Below are 16131 nucleotides of genomic sequence, written 5' to 3'. Positions count from 1 at the left end.
ATAGAGACAAGAGATCAATGTCATCCTCAACCACATAGTGAATTTGAGAGCAGCCTGAGTTACAAGAGACCCTGTTACAAACAGAGTCAAGTAGATTAGTTTAAAAAAAAAATGGTAGCTAGCCTGCTCTCCTGAGATGATTCAGAAGGCCTGGGCATGGCTTAAGGGTCTTCATTTCTAACAGGGTACTGCTGAAGCTGCCAGTCGTGAAGGGGTTCACACAGAGAGACTGCTGAGTATCACTGTGCAACCAATGGTAATCAGTCGGTGGCCTCTGTAAGACTTACTAGCTGTCTGATTTATCACTCCATGTGCCTTAGTTCAGAACAGTGGCTCCCCCATAGAACAGAGAGCACTGGCCTTGTCCCCAGTGGGTGAAAAATAGGATTCTGGCATTTAGAAAGCTAAGGTCCCTCACAACCAAGTCAGGACCATGGTAGAATACCTACCCTTGCAGAAGGAGGGCTCAGCTACCTAGTGTATAAGCAAAGAGTGGAGAAAGTGAGCCACAACCAACCCAGGGACATGAGATGTCCAAAGGAAGAGTTCTCTTTTGGGGACCAGAACGTTCCATGTCATGTCGCTGAGAACTTGGAGATCATTATTCTGGAGTTATTTCTCAAATCACTGTAATGTTTCCTCCAGTTTTCATGTTCCTCACAACAGTTAAAAGGAGGAGGAGGAAGACGATGAAGAGGAGGAGGGAGGCAGAGGAGGAATCAAAAGAAGAGTCAGAAGAGGCAGAGGGGGAAACGGAGGGAAAGGAGACAGATGTGGTGCTGTGGTCCTATATCATCTATTCCGGAGGCTAAGTGAGCCATTGAGGTCAGGAGTCTGAGGCCAGCCCGGGTAACAGTGACTCCTGTGTTAAAAGAGAGAGGAAGTGGGAGGGGCGGGGGGGGGGGGGAGAAGAAAAAGAAAGAAAGCACTATGCTACACATACAACTAAGCTTGAAGATGGTGCAGAGATGAGGCCCAGCAACTGATAAAAATATCATTTTTATAAAATTCTATAAAAAATGTATGTGCTTCTGGCTTTGGCAGCATGCCTCTAAAATTGGAACAATGACAGAGATTAGTACGGCTCCTGTGTAAGGACGACATATAAATTCTTGAACCATTCCACATTTTAAAATTTAGTCCTTGTTTAAGAAATATTCATTTTTATCTTTCTCTAAGACATTTCCTTTGCCTACTTATTTTTAATTTCTTTCAGGGACATCTTCCTGGCCATTAGCCTGATCCAGGAGGCACTGTTAATCCTCAGCAGAAAACAGCCCTAAAGCTGTGGAAAGACACCATCTATGAAGCACCTGCATTCTCCAGGCATCCGGCAGACCTCTTCCCATTCTCTGAGACCTCATCACTGTACTCGGAAGTTCTTTGGTCACTGGGAGCAGAACTGTATGATGCATCTTCCTAGAAAGTTCGCAAACATTTCTTTTGGAGGGGCGGATGAGGGTTGACACACAGGGCTTTGCCATGCTGAGCATATGCTGTACCCCTGGAGCTGTACCCCTCAGCTCCTGCACACATACTTTAAAGCTGAAGGATCTACTTAGATAAAGCACTGCTACAGAGAAAATGATGCACATATTTAGCTGGAGGTCTGAGAAGCGGGTGGGCCATTAAGTCAGAAACTTGGGCCATTAAGCCATAGAAATTCTCAGGATATCTCATGCTGGCCATCAAACTCCTGCAGAGAGTTGGTTATTTAATTATGCCACAAACAGAATTTTTATAATATGTTTCTAAATAGCTTTTTCAGGCCTGTTGGAGTCTTGGGCTGAATTGATGTATGGTGAGTCTAATTTTTGCCTGCTGATGGGGAGCTTTAAATATTGCTTTTTGTTCTGTTCTGTTCTGTCATTCCAAGACTATAAATTGCATGGCAGAACAGAACCATGTATTAGGCAAAGGATCATTTTTTTTTTCTCTCTAAAATACCATGTCAAATATTGAACTTGAAAATGAATATGTGGGCTGGAGAGATGGCTCAGAGGTTAAGAGCACTGGCAGCTCTTCTAGAGGTCCTGAATTCAATTCCCAGCACCCACATGGTGGCTCACAACCGTCCATAATGAGATCTGGCGCCCCCTTCTGGCGAGCAGGCACATATGCAGACAGAACACTGTATACATAATTGTTGTGGGAATTCATTCCTTTCAGCCAATGGCTTTGAGGTAGAAAGCCCTAGGGCGTGGCCTCGCCTGCATATGTGACCTCTTAAGAGCAGAGGAATAGGGGTCGCACTCAGGCTCTCTTGGGTGGACCGAGCAGGACGGTTGGTTCCCACCACCCCTGGGCAGAACGGAGGACAGCTGGATAAGCAGCAGTGTCCACTTTGTTCTGTATCTGTGAGAGTATCATCCATTTTATACCTCAATAAATCTTGAGATCTTTTCACAGACTCTTGTGGGTTCACATAACAGATAATAAATAAATAAATCTTTTTTTTTAAAAAAAAGAAAATGAATATGTTTGGAGCTGGAGAGATGGCTCAGTGGATAAGTTCGGGTGTTGCACAAATACAAAGCCCACATTAAACAACAAAGCCCACATTAAAAAGAAAGCCAGATGTAGTGGTGTGGGGCCTCCAGCCTCCCTCAGTGCTGTGTCGGGTGGAGACGGGTGGCTAGCTGAGGCTTGCTGGCTGCCAGTCTACCTCAGCTTCAGTGAGAATCCCGTTCCACAGGAATACAGTGAAGAAAGATAGAACAGACATCCAGCTTCCTCCTCTGAGTCTTCAGGTACACACTTGTGCATACACCACACACACACACACACACACACACACACACACACACCATACACACACATCACACATACTACATACATACACCATACACACACACATACACACACTACAATATACCACGCACACATACATCACACACACACACACACACACACACACCACATACACTACACATACACCACACACACACCACACACATGTACACCACCCATACATATACCACATACACATACCACACATAACCACACACAGACATACACCACACACACACAACCACACAAACATATACCACATATACACATAACACACACCCCACACATAACACACATACACCACACACATACCACACACACTACACACACACATACCACACACACTACACACACACATACCACACACACACCACATATACCACACACACACACGTACATATACCACACACATATACCACACACACATACACACACCATGCACCTTTATTAGTGAGTAATGTTCACATACCTGATCAATAGGTTCTAGGCTCCTGTACATGTCAAACCCTGGGTTTCTAATATTGATCAAAGAAGACACAGTCCCCTTAACAGAGCTTCAGGGCTGGAGCAGAAGAGAGGCCACACGCCAGCAGGCAACATTAAGCTGTATATTCACTTATCTCCTTTTCTGTGTATATAACCCCAAGATGCAGAATTGAGAGAAAACCACAGGTTATCAGTTACAATGGAAGTCCAGAGATGGTGGCTTCAGCTGGGCCATGAAGGTAAGGAGAGGGCAGTGCTGTGTGACAGGGCACTGAAGACAGAAATGCACCCAAGAGAGGCTGTGGAAGTCCTCTGTGTTGGGCTGTTGGCTTGTTTGTGTGGGTGGGGCAAGGCCCAAAGGTTCTGAGCACCACAGACCTCGCTAACAGACTCTCTCCTCTGTTCTCACCGGAGGTTCTGTGTTCCTGCCTCACTGACAGGTGGACATGCTTTCGGTGCTCAGTCCTGACAAAAAGGTTCCTTGTAACTAAGATGTAGGATTAGTGTGCAGGGAGACGCGGAGACGCCTGCTACCCTTGGAGACAGCATCTACCTTCAGCAGCTTTAGGGTGCGCACAGGAGCAGGTCAGTTGGACTCTCACATCTGCCTTCCTTCAGCAAATTTATCCAACACTCCAGGCATGTGCTCCCATGGCTCCTCACACGAGGCAGGAATAGAAGTAATGGGGACCTCTTTAACAAGATCATAGAGAGCTTGGGTCAATCTAGAACACAAAATGTGACTCTGTCTCAAAAAAAAAGCCTTTAATTAAAAAAATAAATAAGGGCCAGAGAGATGGCTCATCCCGTAAAGGTACTTGCCACCAAATCTGACAACCTGAGTTTGATCTCTGGAGAGGACCTGGAGGAAGGAGATAAACACCTCCTGCAAGTGGTCCCCTAATCTCTATAAAGGCCATGGAGGGCATGCACATGCATGTGTGGATGCCCACACACACATGCACAAATACATAAGTACAACTTAAAAAAAAAATAGATGCTTAGGCCCCACCACAGATGCTTTAAGACTGAATTCTTAAATCTGGAAGCTCCATATCTTATCGTTTATTTTTCTGGTGCAAGGTGGACATTTCACACTCAAGCTATGGCACTCCATCTCCTGGATAGAGCCTGTCTTCTAGCTGCATTTCTGTTGCTGGGATAAAATGCAACTTAGGGGGAAGGGTTTATTTAGCCCACAATGCCAGGTTACAGTCCATCACAGCTGGAAGTCGAGGTTCCAGGAATCTAAAACAGCTGGTCACATCCCATCCACAGTTGAGAGCAGAGAGAGATGAGTGCATGGGTAGGCTCCGCTCACTTTTTCCTCCTGTGTACAGTCTACGATGCAAATCAGAGAATGATACCACCCACTTTTCTTCCCACATCAATTACGGCAATCAAAACACCACCCCCAAGGTATGGCCACAGGCCAACCTGGTCTAGACAATTGAGGCTCTCTCCCCAGGTTATTCTAGGTTATGTCAGGTTGGCAAGACCATCACAAGCTGGCACACGGCAAGTGCGTAGACAGTTGCTGTGGAATAATCCTTTTGTACACTGTCAAGATGTGTGGCTCTCATTGGTTTAATAAAGAGCCAACTGGTCAATAGCTAGGCAGGAGAGTGAGACTGAGAGAATGCCGGGAAGAAGAGTTGCCAGCCAGACACAGAGGGAACAGGATTGTAGAAGATGAGGTAACAAGCCACGAGCCACGTGGCAGTACATAAATTAATAAATATGGGTTAATTTAAGTTGTAAGAGCTATTTGGTAACAACCTGAAGCTATTGGCCAAACATTTGTAATTAATAATAAGTTTCCATGTCGTTTATTGGGGAGCCAGCAGTCCTGATGAAAAACCCTGCCAACAGACAGTAATTGTTGATGGTTTCCATTCATGTTGTCCACAATGCTACCAGGAGACCGACAGAACATTTAAGAGATGGGATCTACTGGGAAAAGGTTGGGTGGAGTCAGTGTGGTCCTGCCACCTTGTCCTTGGTTTGTTTACTCAAGCCCGAAGCACACGTTGTTCTTGTCCCAGACAGGTCTCTCCCTAGAATGGCTGATTCCTCATCTCTTCCTGGCACTCTGCATGTCCCAGGAAGGAGACAAATTCTCCTTCCTTCCCACGGCTCTTCGTCTGGTTTCCAGACTCAGATCCTCTCAGTGGCCAAGCTAGAACCTTCCTCTTCCCGTTCTCCTCCACCTCTGATCAGCCAGTAAGTCCTGTCTGGCCTACCTGCACCATATCTATGGAATCCACCCCTTCCTTCCACACCTTCCCTGGGCCAGGTTTCCCTTACCATGCTTGCAGCAAGAACACTGGGCCTACACCAGCCGCTTTCAGTACATCCTTCCCCTCAGCCACCAAGGAACACCTGATTTCTCTAAACATCGACCTTTGATCAGAGGAGCCTCACCCCTTCTAACAGCATTCGTCACTCTTTGAGCTGGAACAGGAACCTGACAGAGATCTGACCAGAGCCCTTGGGGCCTTGGTCCCTGCCTACCTTTCCAGTGTCATTTCTAGACACAGTCTGCTTTGTATCCAGAGCCAGGTGACTTCTAGCTCTCAGGACTTGCCGACACTCCCACTTGTGCTGGGCACTCTCTCTACCAGCACATTTGATTCCTTCCCTTGTCTCCGTGGCAGGAGCTCTCCTGCCTCCAGCCTTAGCATGTCTCTGTTTCATAGGTGAGGTAAGCACCATGCTGAGCCATGATCTCCGGCAACTGATGATTCCTGGTTCATCTTGCCAAGGTGAAATTTCATTATGGGTAGGGACTGATTGATTGATTGATCAATTTTTTTTAAAAGATTTATTTATTTATTATGTATACAGAAGAGGGTGCCAGATCTCATTACAGATGGTTGTGAGCCGCCATGTGGTTGCTGGGAATTGAACTCAGGACCTCTGGAAGAGCAGTCGGTGCTCTTAACCTCTGAGCCATCTCTCCAGCCCTGATTGATCAATTTTTATTGATCAATCTTGTGGTCCTGAGGATCAAACCTGGGGCCTCACACATACTAGGCAAGCACACATTCCTAGCCCAGGGGATTCTATTTTTATTATCATTTAAAGTATTTATTGATTTTGATTTTATGTGTATGGATGTTTTGTCCAAATGTATGTCTCTACACCACTGTGTGCTTGGCACCTGTAGAGGCCAGAAGCAGGCATCAAATCTCCTGGAACTGGAGTTACAGACAGCTGTGAGCTGCCATGTGGGTGCTGGGAATTGAACTTGGGTCTTCTGGAAGAGCAGTATGTACTCTTGACAGCTGAATCATGTCTTTAGTCCTGAAGTATCATTTTGAGAACATATTTTGGGGAATGCTTTTACAGTCCTGTCACTGTTTATTTTGTATCATGTTCTCAATTAACTACAGAACCTTTAATTTTTTTAATTAGGCCTAAAGGAGAGAGTTATTTCATATTTTTTTCTCTTCCCTACCACTAAGTCTCTGAATCTCTACTGAGATTAAATTGGTGTTGGTGGTCCTGGCCGTGGAAGCCGGCTTTACACTTTGGAAGCACATACACTACCACTGAGCCACATCTCCAGACAAGTAAGATGTGATCTTGTTAGGTAGCGGTGGTGGTTTGAAGGAAGATGGCCCCCAAAGGGAGTGGCACTATTAGGAGGTGTGGTCTTGTTGGAGGAAGTGTGTCACTGTGGGGTGGGCTCTGAGGTCTCTTTTGCTCAAGCTTCCCTCAGTGTGACATTCAGTTGACTCCCTGTTGCCTGCATGATGCAACACTCTCTGCTCCAGCACCACGTCTGCCTGCACGCCGCCATGCTCCCCATCATGATGATAGACTGAACCTCTGAACTGTAAGTGAGCCACCCCAACTGAATGTTTTCCTTTATGAAAGTTTCCGTGGTCATGATGTCTCTTCAATAAAAACCCTAAGACAGAAGCTTTGTCTGGCCTCAAACTCTTGGGTTCAAGCAATCCTGAGTAGCTGGGTCTATGGGTGTATGCCACAGTAACTTAAAGAGAGAGAGAGAGAGAGAGAGAGAGAGAGAGAGAGAGAGAGAGAGAGAGAGAGAGAGATTATTACCAGAGCTGGAGAGACGGTTTAGTGGTTAAGAGTACTTGCTGCTCTTGCAGAGGACCAGGTTCATTCCTAGTACCCACATTGTGGCTCACAACCATCTGTAACTCCAGTTCCAGGATTTGACGGCTTCTTCTGCCTCCCTAAACACTACATGAAAGTGATGTAGATACATACATGTAGATAAAACCCTCACACACATATAATAAATAAATCTAAAAAATTTTTAAATAAAAAAAATTACTATTAGGCCAGGTGGTGTGGCATATACCTTTAATCCCAGCACTTGGGAAGCAGAGGCAGGCAAATCTCTGAGTTCAAGCCAGTCTCTGGTCTACAGAGCTAATTCCAGGACAGCCAGTGCTACACAGAGAAAACTTGTCTTGAAAATAAAAAAAAACTATTATTTAAAAATATGTGTAATTTTTTTTAATTGGAGTCTCACTGGGTAGACCAGGCTGGCTTCCAAGAGCCACCTGCCTCTGCCTCCCAAGTTTGGGAATTAATAGTACGTACCACTATACCTGGCAATATATGCAATTCTTATTTTAAATAAAACATTGTGGACTACCACAATCACCAAAGAACAAGGTTCTTTTCCTCAAGATCCTGAGAAATGATGGCTTTTTATCTAACTGCCAGAAATCTTTCTATAGTCTATTTTGAGCTCATTTCTAGGGATATGGAGGGCCTGGAATCTAGTAATACTGTCTTAGAACATTTATAAAATGTAGACTGCACACATCATAAAACAAAACACCTGCAGACCTAGACTACATTGGAATTATAATAAAATTTATGATTCCATGTTTATTGTAGAACTACATTTTTTCAATGACAAATACTTTTTTAAATTTTAAACATTTTTGGCCTTTAAAATGTTTATTTTTCAGGTATGTGTGCCACTTGAGGGTGGGTGTGTCTGATACCCTGGGGCTAGAGGTAATGTGTGTGCTGGGACTTGAACTCAGGTCCTCTGGAAGAGCAGCAAGCACTCCATCCCGCTGAGTCCTCCCACCAGCCCCGGTTTGTATTTTGAGTTGGAGTCTAGCTGAAGTCTAGCTTCTCACTTCAGCCTCCAAGGTGTCCACATTACAGGCACTTGCCACCATGTCCAACCCATAACGGATTAGTTAATTTATCAACTAATGATTTAATTAATTAATGATAAATTCTTTTGTCTAATCTGGCCTCAAATTATGTAGTTGAGGATGACCCCGAAGACAGGACAATCCTCCCTCCACCTCCTGAGTGCTGGGATGTCAAGCACAGATCTTGAAGCTTGGTGTATGTGGTGTTAGGGACCTAGGGATGGAACCCAGGGCTTCACGCATGCTGGGCAAGCACTCTCCTGCCTGAGTTACATACCCAGTGCCCAACTAGGAACTTTTATTTATTTACTTATTTATATTTGAGACAGGGTTTCTCTGTGTAGCCCTGGCTTTTCTGGAACTCACTCTGTAGCCCACGCTGGCCTCATACTCAGAGGTCTGCCTGCCTCTGTCTCCCGAGTGCTGGGATTAAAGGCGTGCGCCACCACACCTGGCCCAGCTATGGATTTTTAAATAGACTCTAGAGAACAATTTCATAAGAACAGCAACAGCAAGTTTACCGGAAAACGGAAACCACAGGGACTTCCCACAGAGGCCCCGCCCCCTTCTGGGTTACTCCACTGGCTAGCAGAGGTGCAATTGGTGAGCTGACACTGGTCCGTTGCGGTCACTCACTGAAGTTCACGGAGTGCATCCAAGGCACTATCGGCCTGTGCATCCTCTGAGTTTCACAGATGAACGCTCTGCATGTGTCTAGCATTATGTCTTATGAAGAACAGTCTCACGGCCCTTTAAAAGGTGCCTGTGCTTTCCAATCCATCTTCCTTCCCATCTTGCTGTTCAGTTTTGTTTCTATTTTGAATTCCATAAGGAAAAATTTCAGGGAGGGATCAAACCATCTTATTTTACTGTCTTATTATAAACATTTTCAAACTTCTACAAAGCTTAGAAAGGACTGACACCGGGCTGGTGAGATATCTCAGAAGTGGAGTAGGCATAGGACTGTTTACAGCCATCTGTAGCTGAAGTTCCAAGGGATCCACCGCCCCCTTCTGGCCCCCATGGGTACTGTATGTACGTCATGTCTGGGCATACATTCAGGCAAAACACTGAAAACATAAAATAATATACATGTAAAGGACTGACATAAGGACCACCGACAGACCTTCCACTAAAGCCAGCAGTTGACTGGGGATATGGCTCAGTGACCGAGCACTTACCCAGTGTGAGACCCTGTTCTATCCCCAGCATGGAGGAGTCTCATGTAGCCCAGGCTGACCTTGGATTCACTTTGTAGCCTAGGCTAACCTAAACTTCCTAACCCTCCTGTTGCCACCTCCATAGTGCTGGGATTAGAAGTGTGTGCCACCGTGACTAGTTTACGTGGTGCTAGGGATGGAATCTAGGACTTTGTGCACATAAGCAAGTGCTTTACCAGCTGAGCTACATCCCCAGCCAAAGCCCACACATCCTGGGGCTAGGCAGAGAGCTGTGTGGCAGAGGACATGCTTAGCCTGACAAGGCCCGGCTGTGGTTAACATTTGCCACTTTCCCTCCCTACGATTTGTCTGTTTTGCTTTATTTATCTCTCAGAATCTTTCAAAAAATAAGCTGCAGACACTGTGGACACACAATTCATACATACTTGGTAAGCACACTGGAGTGATGCCTACCTCAAGCATAGTCTCCAGGTCACATCTGCACCCACCTCAAGGGATGCATAACTCCACACTCTAACGTCCAGTCCACGTTCAAACATCTTTCGTTGCCTCAAGAATTCTTTTTTTTTTTAATTTTTTTTTTTTTTTATTTTCTGGAGCTGAGGACCGAACCCAGGGCCTTGTGCTTGCTAGGCAAGAGCTCTACCACTGAGCTAAATCCCCAACCCCAATAATTCTTTTTTTAAAAATGTATTTATTTTTATTTTATGTACATTGGTGTTTCGCCTGCACGTATGTCTAGTTACGGACAGTTGTGAACTGCTATGTGGGTGCTGAAAATTGGACCCAGGTCCTCTGGAAGAGCGTTTACTTTTCTTAACCACTGAGCCATCTCTCCAGCCTTCTTTCTTTTCTCTCTCTCCCTCCCTCTCCCTCCCCCCTCTGAACCTGGGGCTCACCAATTAGCCAAACTGACTGGCCTGAGAACCCTTGGGATCTCAGCATTGGGATTCCAGGTACAGCCTTAACACACAGCTTTTCACATGTGTGCTGGGGCATCTGAACTCAGGTTCTCATGGTCGCCATCAAGCATTCTGGCTCCCTGAGGAGTTCCCCTCTCCTCAGACTCTCTCTTTTCTCTTTAAGACAGTCTTACTGTACTGCCCTAGCCGGCCTTGCACACCTGGCTCACATGGTCCTTGCTTCAGCCTCCCAAACCGTGGTATAAGTAGAGCACTGATAGCTAACAGACCCCTTCTTTGAAGCTCGGGGCCTCTTGTGTGCTACACAAGTGCGCAGAGCACTGTACTACACTGCGGCCCAGACGCTGACTTCAGAGAATTTGTGCTCAGTCTACAGTAACACGGAAGTGATCATTTTTGTCATTAGAAGAGTGTCCATTGGTGGTGATGGACACAGTCACCATGTACAGCTGTTGTCCCCTCCCCTTTCATCCTATAGAACTGAAACTCCATTGACTTTTTTTTTTTCACAGACAGGTGTCACTCTGTAGCCCAGGCTGGCCTCGAACTCACAGAGATCCACCTGCTTCTGCCCCCTGAGTGCTGGGATTAAAGGTGTGCAGCACCATGCCTAACCCTGTGCTTTGATTTTTCTGCCAAGGTGCTGAAGTTGACAGTTTCCAAAATGTTCTGAGTCACATTAAGATCTGGTCTCAGTTCCAGCCACCAATGCTAGTCCATTAACCAGCAAGGTGGATGTCTCAGCTGAAAAATCTGTGCAAAAGGAAGTCAGATGAAGCCCAGTGCTTCAACCCAGTAAAGTTAGCAAAGGTCAGAGTCTCTGCTGGTGTGCTGGTTTGGAAGGAAATGGTCCCCATAAGGAGTGGCACTGTTAGGAGGTATGGCCTTTTTGGAGGAAGTGGGGGTGGGCTTTGAGGTCTCCTATGCTCAAGCTTCTTGTAGTGAGACAGACCACTTCCTGTTGCCTGCCTATCAAGATATAGGACTCTCAGCTCTAGCACCATGTCTGCCTGCATGCCACTGTAGCTAGAGTTTTCCTAGTCCTGCCTGGCTCACAGTCAGGACAAATCTCTCTCACCTGCCAGTCCCACAGCTGCTCAGACCCAACCAAGTAAACACACAGAGACTTATATTGTTTACAAACTGTATGGCCGTGGCAGGCTTCTTGTTAACTACTTCTTCTATCTTAAATTAACCCATTTCTATTAATCTATAAGTTGCCACATGGCTGGTAGCTTACCGGTATCTTTTACATGTTGCTTTTCATGGCAGTGGCTGGCAGCTTCTCTCCGCCTCAGCCTTCCACTTCCCAGAATTCTCCTCTCTCTTTGTCCTACCTATACTTCCTGCCTGGCTACTGGCCAATCAGCATTTTATTTATACAGAGTGATATCCACAGGCTAGGTAACTGAGACCGGACTAGCTGCTCCCTTTTTCGGCAATGAAACTATGTAAGCGTTCCCTGGTTATATGGAACTCTGCAGGCGGGTTTAGGTACCTGCCAGCTGGGGAGGAGGCTGAGGGTGGGAGCCACCCAGGCCTTAGGAATTTGTCCCACATGAGCGCCAAATATTGGTGAAATTATTAAGGCCACTCCACGTAGTTAAAAGGGAGGTTTATTTAGTGGCATAACTTACAAATGAAGGGATAGGTAGGTTGCGGGGTCTAGGAAAGGCGTGGCACAGTCCACCGGTGTTCTCTGGAGAACTCTGCTCCGTCTACCTCCAGCGTCCAGGGTCCAGGAACCAAGAGAGATGGTGCATCCGGATCTCAGGTCTTCAGGGTCCTCTCTTGGCCCTGCCTTGTAGGTGTGACAGTTATCAAAGCCTCAATGGGGGCTGGAACTTCCAGATCAAGGTTGGAATGGCTACCCACTACATGCCACCCTACAGCACCATGTGACAATGGACTAAACCTCTGAACTGTAAGCCACCCCAATTAAATGTTATTTCTTTGTAAGAGTTGCCATGCTCATGGTGTCTCTTCACAGCAACAGAAACCCTAACCAAGACAGCTGGTCACAGCAATTTAAAAAATAGCTATTATAAGCTGAGCATGGTGGAACATGCCTGTAATTCCTGTATGTAGAAGGCAGAGGCAGGAAGATCGTGAGTTTAAGACCAGCATGGACTACATAGTAAGATCCTGCCCCCAACGATAGAAAATCAAAGACAAAAATAAGAACTACAATAGCCAGAATACTGTTGCATGGCTATGTGACTCTGTGTGAATGGTCTCCAGCTCTCTCTGGCTGAACTGAAACAGATTTCAGCAGAGTCCTGCTGCAGACTTACCACATACCTGGATCAAGCCTTTCTCCTTTCTGGGTCTGGCAGCCACATCCACAAAACAATGGTGTTGGACCCTGTGTTTGACCTGAGATGTTCTTCATTTCCAGCTGGTTAAAGATATTTTGTAAGACAGAAAAGCTAAAGTTAGAGCTGCAGCAAGTATATAAGTCGTGACGGTTTGAGTTTGTAGCTTTTTTTAGGTCTGAGAAAGTAGTTTGAAAATGTGAATGCCCAGATATGTTATGAGAATGTTTGAATGAATGACGTCATGAGTCTTAATGGATGATCTGGATGTACTAAGGATGCAGGCCTGAGTTGGGTCTGGAGTTGTTGGAGCCGCTAGATGCAGATACCTTTATGAGGCTGAGTTTGAGGAGACTAAGGAGGCGCTGAAGGGCTTGAGAGATTTAATAGTTTCTCTTTCACAAAAAAATTGGAGACTCTGCAGGTCCTCTTCCTACTGTAATGGTTGGATTAGAACGGCCTAAAGGGCCCGCCTATGTGGCTGGAGTCCCTGTTTCCAGAGACCAGGCTGCAGCGGAGGAGGCAGCATGGCTACCCCCGCTTCCCGCAGGGAAAAGCAGCGGCAGAGGCAGGGTTGCTTCTTGGGAGCGGGCCGCGGGCATATAATGCCTGGGCCTCAACGTAGCTGTGCAGGGATGGCTTGGCCAGCACACTTGCACACACGCATGCACATCCGACCCAAGCGGGAGCTCGCTGTGGCCTGTGGGCATGGCGCTGGGGTTCTTGCCCAGAGCTGGCAGCAGCACGTGTGGGCAGCGGCACGGCAGCTACTGAGCTGGCAGCTACTGAGCTGGCAGAGCAAGGACTCCCAGCGGCAGAGGGAGGACTCCCAGCGGCAGAGGGTGAGTCTCCTTGGTGATGGTGCATGCCTTTAATCCCAGGATTCGGGAGGCAGAGCCAGGCGGATCTCTGTGAGTTCGAGGCCAGCCTGGTCTATAGAGTGAGTTCCAGGAAAGGCGCAAAGCTACACAGAGAAACCCTGTCTCAAAAAACAAAAAAACAAAAAACAAAAAATGAAACAAAGCCCTCCATGCAGCCAGAGGATCTCCTTGAGGCGAAGCCATGCTCTAGGCTAAACCAAGCAAGATCAATTTACAGCTTCAACAGGGTCTTGCCCGTGCAGAGTTAGTAACTGTCCCAGAGAAAATGCAGAGACAACCGCTTTTTCAATATTTGGGACATATTTTGTATCCTAAAGAAATTAAGCCTCGGGCTGGAGAGATGGCTCAGAGGTTAAAAGCACTGGCTGCTCTTCCAGAGGTCCTGAGTTCAATTCCCAGCAACCACATGGTGGCTCACAACCATCTGTAATGAGATCTGGTGCCCCCTTCTGGCGTGCAGGTATACGTGCAGGTATACGTGCAGGCAGAATACTATACATATAATAAATAATTAAAACAAACAAACAAACAAACAAAAAGAAATTAAGCCTCAAAAATTGGAAATTAGGAAAGACAGCTTAAAAACTTTTGAATGATTTTCAAAAGTTATTAGGGTACATTTAATGGCTATGACCTTATTTAAAATTATCTACTGGCGGTTTGGAACCTTTAAGTGATATTTTAAAAGGAGATAAAGATCCTAATTCACCTAGACAATTAACTGAAAAAGATAGGCAGGTTCTTTTACAGGTTGAGAATGCTATCCGTTATCAGCAGGTACATTATATTAATTATGATCAACCAGGCAAGCATATATCTTGCCCACTAGACATACTCCTACAGCAATATTATGGCAAAACGGTTCTCTTTTATGGTTACATCTTCCTGTTCTGCCAGCTACGGTACTAAACCCTTATTATGAAGTAGTAGCTTGTTTAGTACAGAAAAGCCAGATGGAATCTAGGTGATATTTTGGTAAAGAACCAAATGTGATTAATGTTCCTTTTACTAAACAACAAGTTGATTGGTTATTTCAAAATAATGATTCTTGGACAATTGCTTTTTCTCAATTTTTGGGCCAAATTGATAATCATTTTCCATTTGATCAATTGTTGCAATTTGCTCAAATGCATTCCTTTATATTTCCTAAGGTTGTGATGAAAGATCCCATAAGAGACGCTATGCTAGTTTTTACTGATGGCTCCTCCAATGGGAGAGCTGCTTACATCATCAATGGTAAAGGTTATGTAGAACAAACAACTCCAGCTTCAGCTCAGATAGTAGAACTGAGAGCTATGACTATGGCTTTTCAGATTCTTAAAGATAATTCACTTAATTTATATACAGATAATCATTATATTTATAGAGCTCTTCAAGTTATAGAAACTGTTCCCTGCATTGGGACTAGTAATGGTCAGGTTAGGATGCTATTTCAGCAAATTCAAGATGCCATTTATCAAAGAAAGTTACCATGCTTTGTGGGTCATATTAGAGTTCATTCCAATCTTCCTGGCTCTTTAGCTGATGATAATGCATCAGCTGATAAATTAACATGGACGTTCACCTTATCCCAGGTAAAATATCTCAGCAGTCACAAGCTTTTTATCATCAGAATAGCAAAAGTCAAAAAAAAAACAAAAAACAAAAAACAAAAAACCCAATTTGGCCTTACCAAGGAAGTTGCTCGTCAGATCGTGAAACAATATGGGGTGTGTGTGTCCACAAAATTCCTCTGTTCCTCACTTTGAAGTAAACCCTGGAGGCCGCCTTCCTAACCATTTATGGCAAATGAATGTTACTCATATTATGGAATTTGGTAAATTAAAATATGTGCATATGACAATAGATACTTATTCAGGATTTTTGATGGCCAATGCATAATATGGAAAAGTCACTAATCATGTAATTGCAAATTGCCTGAAATATTTATCCTATATAGGGATACCAAAAGTTATTAAATCTGATCATATATCTGGATATATTAATAAAGCATTTCAGCAATTTTGTTCCCAATAAAAAATTGAGCATAAAACAGGCATTCCTTATAATCCTCAAGGACAAGGCATCATTGAGCAAGCCCAAGGCAGTCTCAAGATGCAGCTTCAAAAAATTAAGAGGGGAGAGCTGTACCCTCAATCACTGCATAGTACATTGAATCATGCCCTCTTCATTTTGAATTTTTTGAATGTGGATGCCCATGAACAATCTGCCACGGATAGATTTTGGCGTGATGGCACCTGAACAACTTTTGCTTAGGTGAAATGGAACAATCCTTGCTCTGGATTATGGAAAGGTCCCGACCCTATTTTAATATGGGGTCGAGGGCATGTTTGTGTTTTTTCACAGGAAGAAAATGAAGCTTGATGGCTGCCTGAGCACTTGGTGCAGTGTGTGGAACA

The 16131-nt window shown here is 45.1% G+C and overlaps 1 non-coding gene across 1 annotated transcript; it reads left to right on the top strand.

The window, feature by feature from the left end:
- The first annotated feature begins 1026 nt into the window (after positions 1-1026).
- Positions 1027-1132, top strand: LOC131902885 (U6 spliceosomal RNA). Its single transcript, XR_009377161.1, has one exon. It is a non-coding gene; the product is annotated as a U6 spliceosomal RNA (small nuclear RNA).
- Positions 1133-16131: the final 14999 nt, after the last annotated feature.

This window comes from Peromyscus eremicus, chromosome 1 (genome assembly GCF_949786415.1).
Source record: "Peromyscus eremicus chromosome 1, PerEre_H2_v1, whole genome shotgun sequence".
NCBI classification, from domain to species: Eukaryota; Metazoa; Chordata; class Mammalia; order Rodentia; family Cricetidae; genus Peromyscus; species Peromyscus eremicus.
This window is presented reverse-complemented; position numbering and strand designations above follow the sequence as displayed.